Below are 14483 nucleotides of genomic sequence, written 5' to 3' on the forward strand. Positions count from 1 at the left end.
GAAGGGCGGAGGCAGAGCAAAGCGTTGTTAACAAGTAGGCAGGGTCTTGTTGAATATTCACGGATTTTATGCAAATATCACAAGTTAACCTGCTCACCATCTAAACTGGAACACCAGTTCCACTCAAATATAAAGTATGGCTAGTGCAGTAAATGACAGAAGTAAGATCAACACGTCCCTTCAGAAAATAAGGTCAACACGCCCCTTGTGAAAATAAGCTTCTCATGCATTTGTGTGGCTTTTCTGCTAAACTTTAGCAGCAGAAAAGCGAAATGTAAACAAACATTCTCTGTAAGACGAGGTTGTGGTGGTGATGTTTTTTTTCTTTCTTTTCTCATTACAACCCTTATCAAGCGTATAAATAAAACTCTGAGTCCCACTTTTGACCACATCCTGCACTGTAAAGTCCCCACTTAAAACTTCAGTGACCGGCTGTCATTTCAGGGTAGCATAATAGCATGCAAAATATAATTTTCAAATATTAATTAATGCATTCATTACTCTATTTGTAATGCCATGAATATATCCAACAGGGGAAATGGATTTTTTAAACATGACAGTAAATTAACTTTTGAAATGAAAGACTTCAGACGATTTGTTCAATATGTTTTTTTTAATGATTTAATGATTCACTATGTTTTTAAATTGTTTTTCACTTGATGCATCACCCTTTTGTGGCATGAACCCCCAAACAAGTTGTAACTGCTAGCATGTCATCACATTATGTTTGAGTGTAAGTCCAGAAAGTGTTGCATGCACACACATGTACACACATCCACACAGAAATACAGACGCAGACATGCACACACACTCACATACTCACATACATGCACAAACATCCACAAAGAAATACAAACACAGACATGCGCACACACACACACACAGAAATGCACACTCACAAACAAAGAGGCACACAGTTATATGAACAGCTCATCTCACCTTAGACACGTTCTTATTTCTGTCAGCTAACGAGAGGTGTGTGGAAACCCCATAGAAGCAGCTGAAGAAAGATGGAGAGAACTGTACCTTGAGACGCAGCCACATGTTTTGAACAAAGAATTGGAACTATGAGTAAGAGTGATGACACATAATGTGCATCTGAGGAAGAAGGATGATGTAACTCAAACACAACAATCAGCACAAACAGCTTTAATGAAAAAAGCATCCATGTTATGTGTTTTCATTGATCCCTGAGTCATGTGGTTAAGAACCTCCTGACTATTCCGAGGTTGGACAGCTTCTCTCGGAAGCTTCTACACAGGAAGAAATAGATGAGTGGGTCCAGGCAGATGTGAGTGGCCGAGAGCAAGAGAGTAAAGTCCTCGGCCACCTTCAGTGATTCACTCATGCAACCGTGCTTGTTTTCCACCTGCATCTGCGTGTAAGGGATCCGTATGATGAAGTACGGGGCGAAACAGACCAGGAAGACCCCCAGTACAAGAAACACCTTCGTTTTGATCTTGCGTTTCACTTCCTCATTCCTGCTCCCAGAACTGCGGTACGACTGGACCACCGCCCAGGCTATGCATGTGTAGCAGAACCCGATCACAACCAGCACGACCCAAAACTGCCAGGTCAGCACCAAGATCACAGCCTCGTGGAAGTCCCTTCCCACCTGGGTCTTCATGTCCATGCAGAGGTTGCGTGAGCTTCCTGAGGGTGTCTCGCTGGTCAAGATCACGTTTGGCAGGGCGACCGCCCCCAGCATGACTGTCCAGATGGCGATGGAGACGGTCCGGCCAAAAAGCAGGTTCTGGCCGAGCAGGCGGCCACACGGCTGGACGACCTTGAAGAAGCGGTCCAGGCTGATGAGGCCCATCAGCACGATGCTGATGTCCATGCAGTAGTAGAAGAGGACGCTGGCGAAGCGGCAGGTGAACGCCCGCAGCCCCAGAGATGCACCGGGCAGCTTGCTGGCAGCTTTGATGGGCACCGCCAGCGTCATTAGCAGGTCAGCTGCCACCAGGTTCTTCAGGTACACTATGAAGGTGGACTCGGTTCTGAGCGGCAGAAGGATCCACATCACCGTGACATTCAGCACCAGAGCTGTGATGAAGAGCAGGAAGTAGATGCTCGGAACCACCACATCGACCATGTTGTGATTGATGCCACAGTCCCCATATCCACGCACGGAGGAGTTATCTTGGTACTCAGAGGTGTTCATCATATCTATGCAGGAATAGAGTCGGTAACAAATTACTTGACAGTATCGACATGATGACACAAGTTAATATTTTGGTCAGGTTTTATGTAGCACCTGCAATGGCATCACTTATTGTTATTGTTGGAGATGTTCCTGTTCATGTCATATCTACTGTAATATCTAATATTTAATTGGCAAGTCTCAAGGAAAGAATAAAGGTAGGTACACTCACATGTCTCTCAGCAGCTGACAGAAACAAGACCAACACGTCCCAAATGAGCTCATGTGTATGTATATGCCTCTTTATTTGTAGTTGTGGATGTGCGTGTGAAAGGCTCTGAAGTCTTGTTCCTACTTAGTGTGGTTGACAGGTTTGCTGTATGACTTCGTTCACATCCCCCGAAAGGAGGATAGGCCGGACACAGTTTTCTGAGAATATCTCAAGAACTGTAGGGCCTAGGATGACCTCCAGGGGCCACTCACACACACACAAACACACGCGGGTCAATGATGTGACATGCAGATTTTTGTGTCCGAGTCCATTACTTAGGTTTAAAATCATTTTAAATGATTCATAACAAGCATCATTTTATTCTATAAAGCCTGTATAATTTGAATAAAAGAGTAAACAGGATATTGCCTCATTAAGAGGATCCCCAGTGACCTTTACTGATGAGTGAAACATTTCTAAATCTCTCAAATATTGATAAAAATTTTAGCAAATTTTTCTTCATAGTTGGACTTGTACAGTGTACATGTCAGGTGGTACAACCAATGTAAAACTAAGAAAAAGTTATTTAATATAAAACTCTTTATTGTATTGGAACAATTAATGGATGAACTTGCTAGAAAAGTCAAAAGGTTATATAGGTGTAGTGTTGCACAGTGCACCGATACTACAAAAGTATCGCAATACCCTGAAATTAAAAAATGTCACAATGCCTAATTTTATTAGTATCGATACTTTTTTTTTTTTTTTTTGAGCTTTTATGCCTTCATTGCGGATAAGACAGTGGAGAGGTGGAGAGTCGGGGTGGGATCCGGAAAGGACCACGGGGCGGGAATCGAATCCCGGTCGCCGCCGTACAGTGCAGGTGCCCCAGCCAATTGCGCCACGGCTGGGGCCAGTATCGATACTTTTAAGAATAACCGTTTTGTTTTGAAGTAGCCTAACATGAGTGTGCACAAGGCATGTTTCTAGCGCCTCTTCCCATAGCCTGTGGCTGCGCATCTTTTCTCTACACGCACGTAGGCCTATGTGCAGCTGTCGTGCCATAAACGAGAGACATGGCTGCTAGTTTAAGTGATGCAACACATAATAATCCTTTCACACAAACATACGGGTATTTGTGGGCGTTTAAGTGCGTTTTGGGAAGGTAACCAGCAACGCAATGCTTTTGGAGGTGCAAACAAAGGCTACATTGCCATTGAGATCACATAGTAAGGAACCAAAAATGTGATTGTTTGCACCTCCATATGAGCGGTGACGTACGTATCTGACGTGAGTTTGTGTGAAAGAATAGGCTAATATCAAGTTGATTTGCTTCACTTGCATCTCTCAAGTTTGTGTTGCTAACCTATCTAGGCTGTGGGATTTATATTAGGTCATTTAGGCCTTAATGTAATTTAGAAATAGGCTACACAACCATGGCAAACTTTTACATCTGGAGAGAGCTCCTTGCTAACTATCACGCTAGCTCAGGTCACGCCTGTCAGTAGTGCTCACTAAAATCGTTAATGATTGCACTTGACACTTATCTCTGATCCCAGAAAGATTTTCTTCACGTTTTTTGAACATTTCTTTTATCTAATGACATAGAAAACATAATGAAATGCTTCCACATATCCTTATGCACTATGCGCAGCTTTTATTCACTAGACCAAAACCGTGAGACTGAAGGCTAATTAGGCTACTCTCATGTATTTCTTAAAGTGACAGGCACTCAATTACACATCACCAACACCACATTAAAGACATGCCTACAGTAAGTATAGGGCAATTCCATGCAAAGGTCATCCTTACCATGGAAAAAAAAGTTGTGCATACGCAAATAGAACTGTTGTTAAAATCTTCATTTAGGTCTATATTTTATTGTTTGTAACTGATCTGATTGAATTTGATGGAGATGACACTCTTTTTACATCATTAATATGGTGTGCAACCATACAGAAACAACATATTTCACATGGTAATATTATACATATTTCAAAAGTGGATAAATGGACCCAATGTTCAAACAAATTGTGTCATTTGACAAATTCCAGATTGACAAGGGAATGGTAGAGTAATGTCTATGCTCAGCTTGCCTTTAAGAGCACAACTCCTTACATTTGTAAGGCTTTTGTTTTTAAGTCAGCAAGTTCCATGGCCATGTCACATCCATAACGTTTTATAGCATTTGAAGTGTCAGGTCCTCTGTAGCTAATACCCACAGAGTAACATGAGTAAGGGCAGCAATAAACTAGATGTACTGCATAGCGGTACAAAATATGACCGCCTCTCAGTCCTGCATATTCTCTTCGCAAAAATAAATCACGCTTGTCAATTTGTCTCCATCTCCTACTCCTGCAACTCATGTGCATGTAAATGTGTGCATATGTGAGTTTGCTTTTGTTTAAAAGAGTGTGTGTGTGTGTGTGTCTGTGTGTGTGTGTCTGTGTGTGTGCATGTGCGTATGCGTGCCTGTGTTTGTGTGTTTATGTGTGTGTGTGTGTGTGTGTGTGTGTTTGCATGCCCACATGCGTATGCGTGCCTGTGTGTGTGTGTTTATGTATCTGCATTCATGTGGGTGGGTGTTTGTGCATGTGCATGTGTGTGTGTGTGTGTGTGTGTGCTTGCCTGTCTATCTGTATGTGTGCGACTGTGCGTGCGTGCGTGCGTGTGTGTGCGCGCATGTGCGTGTGTGCACGTGCGTGTGCATGTACTTTATGTGTGCAAATCACAAATGAGTGGGTATGGAATAGGTTCATGCGGGCTCTTGAGACTAACATACCATAAATATTTTGTCATCTTGGGTGCAACGGTTCAGGTAGGGCTAGTTATTTAGGGGAGTGGCCACCAAGTTTCATGTTCCCTGGTGTTTCAGTAACCCGGGAATCACTGACCAAAATTGATGACAGTAAAAGGAAAAAAATAAATGTCTTTTTTATATTTTAAATTACTTGTTGTCCTGATTCTTCCTGTGGATCTTAGTGGGCACTGAGGAAGCAATAATTTCATCGCTAGTTTTTCATGATTACTATTTCAATTGTTTCATATAAAAATTCACTACTTAATTATGTGTTTTATGTAGTTTGTCGAGGACTGGTTCAGACACGTCACATCCATAACGTGAAACCGTCACATCCATAACGCCAGTTTTTCCTACATAATGCATTACGAAAATGACGCATAGTTTCAAAAACACACTTTTTGTGTTCATTCAAGTCTCCTTCATGGTACATATATCATAGTTTCGGCAGTTTCCTTCAAAATTCACAGAGTTTGTAGAAAACCTGTAATCTCTCACAAAAGTGTGTCCATTTCATGTCACATCCATAACGCTGATAAAATGCCTTGTATTCTTAGGATGAAATTGATTATATGAAATTTGAGGATTTCTCAGTATTCAGAGGACAGAGGTTGCATTAAAAGTTATGCAAATTAATTCACTGATACTAATTTTGCCCCCACTCTAAGGCATTTTGTTTACCAATATGAGTCCAATTGTCACATCCGTAACGCTGGAACTGCCCTATACTTTAAAGATCAATATGAAGTTTTCAAATTACTAAATATGGTTAGCTACTAGTTATTATGCAGATATACACTACTATACATTATTAACTAAATGCACTTTATATTATGAATTTCAAAATATATTAAAATAAAAACATATGACATAAGCCATCATTTTCTGTGTGTGTGTGTGGAGGGAGTCAAGCAGAATCTAGGATGGCCACTGGTGTGAATGATCACACTACAGTAGGCCTATATTCAATATGACTGATGACGTCAAGGTGGTGGTCCAATACATTTTTAAAAAAAGTATCGAAGAAGTATCGAATTCGCAATTCTTGACTTCGGTATCGAAACATTAATTTTGGTATCGTGACACTATATAGGTGTCCAAGAAGAAGCCTGTAATTTGAAATTAGTAGAAAAGTCAGGTGGCACAACCACAACCAAGTCAGGTAGTGCAACCAGGTAAAATACTAATTTAAACCAAGAAATAGATTAAAGTGAAGAAATTGTTTAAATATGTGTTGTACCTATTATTCTATTAAACAATATACTTTTTTTTTATTTGTATTTACGGTATTCACATTTTAAATGCAAAGTTGGACGTGTGGGCTTTTTTTTTTTTTAAGAAACTTTTGGTTGCCACCTGGGTGTTCCCATGCTGCCTTGCGCGCGATTTGATTCAGGCTGCTAAGGCAGCCTGGAGACCATGGAGCAAATTTTCGCCTGAGATAGGCGACCAATCACAGAACAAGGGGGAAAGCAAGACGATGATGACCTATGCACAGACGCATTTGATAGACATCCGTGGCACCCAATAAACGGATCTGGGCATTTTTTTCAAATACGAGAAAATTAACGTTTGGTTCCCAGACCACGTCTCATTGAGAAGTGGTGGCGCTAGCCAGGCTAGTTGCCACCTGGCATTTTTTAGGTGGTGAAATTGCAAATACAGTCTAAGAATGTATAAACCCCTGTAGATGTTGAACAGCCTTTAAAAGCAGTCTTACAACATCAAAATTCTAGCAGATCTAGCTTTACTTACAGTGCTCCACTTAATTGGGAACGCATCATGTGCACGCAGGAGAGAGACAAAGAGATTGGCAGATTCCATCTGGCTTGTCATTGTGTATCTCCTTTTTAATATAATAAACTTTTAAGGAAATCATGAAGGCAACAAAGATGAGGCTACAGGAGGTTGCAATTTGCAAGGTTATCCGGTTCCAACAACTAACCATTTTTAAACTCAGATTGGTGAGAGGGATCTTCATTATAGGCTGCAATCAATGTGACTTGAAACATGGACAAGAATATAAAGACTACTTCTAGTCTACTTCTTTGCCTTAGTTGAATGGAATTGGTGGGTCTTCAATAATTTGTTTACCAAGCATTTTACATTAAGCACATGATAATCGCCTTATTCACCCGGCAGCCAGAACAAGGCTACAGGGTACACTTGCCATTACACTTGCCAAAAACCTCACTGAAACTCACTGAACCCTTCTTCTATTTCTGTGAGCTTTTTTTGGCAGTTTGCAAACAGAGTGCATTACCACCATCTGCTGGACTGAGGTGTAATGGCAAGTGTACCCTGTAGCCTCGTTCTGGCCACCGGGTGAATAAGGCGAATGCAGAGTCGACTGAAACACATTCACATAGCTAGGTGGCTACCAGGCTCATAACTCACATTTAATTGCAAACAGAAATGTGAAGCAACTTGTCATTACACATGTCCATTTCCAAAGCAATAAAGGCTGCTTATAACAACTTAATATTGTGCATATTATTGTTAATTGTTTGTGCTATCAATGTAACTCAAACAAAAGGCTTGTAAACAAGAGCTGGCAAAAGGGCATCATGGGAACGTAAAGACTCAATGCTCTTAAAGTGACAATGCAAAGTTAAACAGCATTTCTTCATAAATGAATGTTTAAAAACACACAGTAACGTTCTGTATATTATAGGCCTTTTATTTTACTTTAGGTGTTTGAATTATCATTTAAATGTTTTAACAAAAGTTAAAGTATTACAGTATTTCTATCACAATTTATCAAACTTTGACCTTTTGTCTATTTTTTTGTCTTGTTTTTAACAAGATTCTGGCTATGAGTGTTCCTTGTACTGTATCATGAGCCATCACTGCACCAATTACATTCTACTGTTGTTAGCCTTAAGCCTAGCTCAGTCATATGCTACACCACATCTTTGTTATTAAATAACACCAGAGGATTATAATGTAATAATATAATATATCTGCATTTTTTTATATCCTGATATAAAAAGAGAGAATACTGAATGTCTGATATTTATGACAGCACACTTTATGCAGATTAGCCTATAGCCTAGGCATACTATTTCTATTACAACTCTACCTCTTTAATTCAGCTGTCTGGTTGAAGCCTGGACATATTGTAAACAAAGTAGCACAGTTGGCTAGCTTATCATAATCTACTGATTGGACTGTTCAGCTTCCCCATGTGTGTTTAAAGGATAATTCCGGTGTGATTTTGACCTAAAGTGTGTTGAAACATGATACCGAGTGTGAACGTATGTCTCATAGCTCACCTCGGCTTGTCCCCTGCACTCAGAAATCTGGCGCTAGTTAGCCAATGCTACCAACAGTGTTTCGTTGTGGTGCCTCGGGCATCGGCCTAGCCATGCAAATAAATCACTGTTTTACACCAATTACGAGGCTCAAAGTAGCTCCATACTTCATTGGTAGACTTCCGAGGGCCTTGACATTTAAAACGAGACATGGAGAACTTTGAAAAAGCACTGGTAGTTTATTTACAAGACGATTTATACAGACAGTACCTTAAGGAATTTTACCGTTCGACGCCATCTTGAATTTAGTCACGATAAGTCGAGCGACGAATATGAACGAACAGGTATGATAAGGGATCAGATTCCAAAAATGCATGGATTCCAGTTGGGGCTACTGGAAGCAACTGAATCCATGCATTTCCACTGAATTATTATGACCGCCTTGATGCCTTTTTTTTTCTTTTTCGCATGCCCAAATTTCCGTCAATGATTCCCGGGACACTGAAGGACCGGGGTACACGAAACTTGGTGGGCATGTAACCCCACATGGATAGCATGGAACCATCGTTTTTCGTTTTGATCTGTAGCCCCCCCGCTGGACTGGACCCCCAAAAGGAGGGTAGGGCAGACACAGTTTTCTGTGAATATCTCCTGAGGACCATTTTTTTTTGTATGTTGATCTTAAGGGGCCATGTCAACCCATTCCATAACAACTCATTTCTTGTATAGCGCCACCTAGTTAAACACAAAAAAGTAAAAATGAGGTGTTGTAATCACAGGTATCTGTGACCTAACATAGTCAAAACTGCACGAAATTGGAAGTGTAGGATCATTATGCACGCCAAGTTTCGTGGAATTCCGTTCATGGGGGGCCACACAATAAATTAATTTATGTTACTATACACCAACTGGCCTGTAGGTGGCCGGAGACAATTTTCTGTGAATATCTCGAGAACCGTAGGGCCTAGGAGGTCCACCTTTTTTATCTATGTTGGTCTTAAGGGGGCATGTCAACCCCGTTTTTCGTTTTGATCTGTATCCCCCCCGCTGGACTGGACCCCCCGAAAGGAGGGTAGGGCAGACACAGTTCTCTGTGAATGTGCACAAACAGATACACACACACACACACATACATTCACAGTAATCATATGTATGACACATACTCACACAGTAGACATATGTACGCTTGCATGCACAGGCACATACGCAGGCACACACACAAGCACGCACGCACCCACACACACACACACACAAACACACACATAACATAAACATGTACATGCACACAATTCAAGAATTTCTCAGAATTATGAACAGGCAAGATGGAGGTGGGGTTGTATAAAATGAATTTTACATGTGAAATCTATAAACTAATCATGTTTTGGTACTTGTTGTCTAGCAGATATCAGTGAGAATTGAGTGTGGATAATGCAATTTAGTGAGACAGTTAGAATCATATAGGCCTTTCAGCGTGATTTATTTTTGTGGGAAAAATGTGCTGGACTGGGCGGCGGTCATATTTTGTACCGCTCTGCGGTACATCTAGTTTTTAGCTACTTTGAGCCTCGTAAATGGTGTAAAACAGTGATTTATTTGCATGGCTAGGCCGATGCCCGAGGCACCACAACGAAACACTGTTGGTAGCATTGGCTAACTAGCGCCAGATTTCTGAGTGCAGGGGACAAGCCGAGGTGAGCTATGAGACATACGTTCACACTCGGTATCATGTTTCAACACACTTTGGGTCAATATCACACCGGAATTCTCCTTTAAGTTTCAAGGTAATACTTGTTCTCATTGAGACAGGCCCTTTTGGGAAACATTGGTATTGAGATGATCAGTCAACTTGAATGCAAGCGTTTTAAACATCTTCTATGCTTGCTTGCTTTCACGATTATGAATGTTTTATTTGGATTGTGTTGGGCGAGTTGCGCATGTCGATTGAGAGGGAGAGGGAGGGACAGTGAGAGAGCGGGGCAAGAAGAGGGGGTTTACTTCTATACTGTTTAGTAAAGTTGAACACAGTCTACAATCAAAGCAAAGAGAGGTATGAAATTAGGATTTATTTATTTGGACAACGTAAGCTACCGGTTAGTAAGCGGGATATGTGTGTTGCTTATGCAGCCTCGTACGCTGCAAAGCACTGCGTTAAACACTAGAAAGGATGTGCCGCGGTTCTGCCTTTTCACACTGCGACACAGGTTCGTGGATATGAGTGTCGCGATTTCGTTAGTGGCCTGGGCCATGGTGCGTACTATGGAATACAACCCTAGCAGCGCCCCTGCTGGAAACCAAGGCCAAATGCCAGCTAAGTTAATAGCAATAGCAAACAAATACGTACACAGAGGCAAGTTGACTACAGAGGGCATTCTGCCTTTTGTGACTGAGAATTCCTCTCCTGCTTCAGGTATGCAAAGGGGCTGGCCTTACATCGACCACAATGATCCACGACAACCACACTGCTCTGCAGAGGAGGTGAGATGCTGTCTGCTGGAACTACAGGGGCTGTTCACATGGGGCCCTCACTGTGTGGCATTCACTCACATGGGGCCCTCACTGTGTGTCATTCACTCACATGGGGCCCTCACTGTGTGTCATTCACTTCACATGGGGCCCCTACTGTGTGTCATTCACTTCACATGGGGCCCTTACTGTGGCATTCACTTTACATGGGGTCACTGCTGGCACTAGTTTGCAGGACCACATTCAGTCCAGAAAGGGGATGTTCACATGGAGCCCTCATTGTGTGGCATTCACTTCACATGGGGTCATTGCAGTCATATTCATACACTCGGACTATGAGGAAATTTAGATACACTCACATGCCTCTCAGTAAATGACAGAAATAAGATCAACATGTCCCTTCAGAAAATAATAATACATTTTATTTTTATTTGTTACATAGCGCCTTTCAAAGCACCCAAGGTCGCTTTACATACTAGACATTTACGCATAAGACAAAAGATGCCGGACGGAGCGGCGTATTCGCCAGCGTTCCCGTGACATCAAGACAAACAAACAAATTTACAAAAGATGCCTGATGGAGCGGCGTAATCGCCAGCGTACCCGAGACACCTAACGGTAGACATACAAGACAGACAACAAACAAAAATTAACAAGTAATAAAATAAATAAATAAGAAATTTAAATAAAAAGTCAGTGTTAACTTAGTCCAATTCAGTCCAATGGCAATGATATGGCGTAGCTACAGCTGTGTCTTCAGACCAACCTGGAGGATTTAATTGTAACGTTACTGTAACAGGCCTTCAGTAAGTGACGTTAGTAGGCCCTACTTGTAACAGTTAGACTGCCGTCTAGATCACTGTAAGCATAACCAAAGATCCTTGATGCTCCGCTTTAACCCTCTCCGGCATAACCGTCTGAAGTCGTGGGCGATCTTGCAGATCAGCAACTCGGTGGACTTATGACAGCGACAGTTTGATGCTCCGAGAGATTGCAGTTCTTAGCATCTAGAAGCTAGTCTGCACAATCCAGACTCCAGGCAAGGCAGATGGCAGCTCGCAGGTCTGCAGCAGCTCGGTGGCCGCGATAAATCTTTCGCAGAGTAGCATAGGTCCAGCTGTCCCGAGAAATCTCCTCGACCAGACAGTGAAGTGCAGGATGGAAGGATGTCAGTCCAGGGCAAAAGCTTTAGAAAGCGTTAGCCATAGCAAGCTCCCAATGGACCAACGTTAACGACATCACCCGACTTGGCAGCAGTAATGTGAAAAGGGACTAAGAATAACACGAAAACTATCAAAAATAACGTAAATAAAGAGAGAATGCATTTAACTACACAAATCAATAAAAAAAATTAACATGACATTACATAAAATTACGAACATTACATAAAACCAAACAAAATCATGATGCCAGACGGAGCGGCGTGTCTCTCCAGCGTCCCCGTAAACCTAGAAAATAAGATCAACACGCCCTTGTGAAAATAAGCTTCTCCTGCATGTGTGTGCCTCTCTGTCAAATGTGGCTCTCCCTGTCACTGGGGTTGCAAAATTCCGAATTTTCAAAGTTGAACTTTCCATGGGAATTAACGGGAATAAACTGGGAATTTTTAATATGGCAAGTTGGTCTATGACAGGGAACTTAAATGTAGTGGACAAACCCCATCTTACAGCATAATATTAGTTAAAACAACCTGATTTAATGCAATTTCAGTCAAATTTCTACCCTGCACATATGTCAATAACATGAACACAGCAATCACCATAGACTACTAGACATAAAGGAAACCTATGGTGCGTTCATGTGCATTGGGGAAAAAATCCAGTAAAACCGTCATGGGAATAACTGGTGTAAAACTGGGGGAAGTTTGTGAACAGAGTTGCCCAGTTTATCCCCATTCAAATGGGTGTACGTCATTTTGCATAAGCTCTAACGGGATGATTAATAACCATATGCTCATATTGCCTGTCTGATTAATCTTGACAACTTTATAAATAATCATAATCTATGAGGTTTGGGGTGTTATGTTGTGTCATTATTTTATATATATATATATATATATATATATATGTATATGTATTTTATTTGTTTTACCATTTTCTGGGATTCTGAAAGTCAGATTTTGTTGTTGAGTGGCATGCTGTATCTTGAGCAGTTCAGTGGTTTTAGTGTTGCTAGCTTAACATGCTAGTAAACCATAGGCAGGGAAGGGAATTCTCACTAGCATGCTAGCTAGCTTTGTATGCTAAGCTATGCTAAAATACTGAAACGATTTGTAGACACGTGTCAGGGCTTTGTTCAATGCAAGCTTTATTGCGCGAAACAAGGGCAGGGACACAGACCTCGAACACAGTACACACAGGGCAGGTCAAGCACACACACACGCTACACATACAGGGGTGGACGCAACCACCCACACAAAGAGGATTACACACAAGGGAGAACTAAAAGGGAAACATACTACAGTAAAGACGCTAACATTAAACTAATAAATAAGGACAAATACAGACATAAAACCCCCAAAGTTCGCCCCCGCATCCCAGCATGCCCTGCGAGGGAGTTCGCTAGCATAGTCTTGCACGCCAACGTTACAATACGAACAAACAAATCATATTGCTTATTACAAAACAAAATGTTAATGTTTGTATATGAGACAGTTTGTATGAATTACCCAAAATTCCAGGTTAATTCTCATAATTTCCTTTAATTCCATGAAAGTTTCCAATTTGGAATAAACTTAACTTCCCATGGAAAGTTCCCGGAAATTTACCAGAATTTTTCTGCCCCTTTGCAACCCTAACTGTCACTGCTGTCACCTTCATGCTCTTGGACCAGAGAGGAGGCTCTGGGAACCTTTGTCCCGTACTGTAGTCGTGGGGATGGTGACGCTGGTTAAGATGAGCACCTCGACCTCCATCGGAAGTCTTGTGGCTTTTCTGCTAAATGCATAATCAAACATTCTCTGTAGGCAGTGGGGGCTGCTCCACAGATGTAGGTCAGCATCATCTTAGCTCTGTGGTGGTGACCAGTGGGGTATACTACGAAGCACGTTAGACCAGGGCTGCCAACTTTTCAAAAAACCTTGGAGTGAGATTTGGTGGGGCCAACCAAAATTTTGCTGCGTAAATTTTTGTTTGGCTCATTCAGCATTATACCGTACAGTAAAAAAAACGCACATCAGTGGTTCTCAGGTGTAGGGACCAGGCATGGACGGATTATGAGCTTTCGGGCCCTTGGGCCCAGATGTATTAAGGGCTCCCCACTAATTGTCGTATATGTGGAAGGGGGGTTTGGGGGTACTCCCCCAGAATATTTTTAATTAGTTTAATGTGATTTCCTGTATTCTGGTGCATTTTGGGGATGGGCAATACTAAATTCAATCAGATTCATAGCCTACATCCTGATGTGTTGATATTTGAGGCAATGATTCCATGCAAAGGCTTGGGCTTCAGGGCCCCCTGACACCTTGGGCCCCTGGGTCTGGGCCCGGAAGGCCCGTGCAGTAATCCATCCCTGGGACCAGGGTCCCAGAGTTATATGAACATTGGTATCAAAGGGATCTAGCCTACTACTAGGGCCATGGGCGTCGGAGGCATTGTGAAAGTGGGTGGGACA

At 41.9% G+C, this 14483-nt stretch overlaps 1 pseudogene; it reads right to left on the reverse strand.

The window, feature by feature from the left end:
* Positions 1-1160: 1160 nt before the first annotated feature.
* LOC143121282 (P2Y purinoceptor 13-like) lies at positions 1161-8272 on the reverse strand (annotated as a pseudogene).
* Positions 8273-14483: the final 6211 nt, after the last annotated feature.

Source organism: Alosa pseudoharengus, unplaced genomic scaffold, assembly GCF_046254945.1.
Source record: "Alosa pseudoharengus isolate Yale_2024_CS ecotype anadromous, Long Island Sound unplaced genomic scaffold, YU_APseudo_1.1 YU_APseudo_1.1_scf_13, whole genome shotgun sequence".
Lineage (NCBI taxonomy): Eukaryota > Metazoa > Chordata > Actinopteri > Clupeiformes > Clupeidae > Alosa > Alosa pseudoharengus.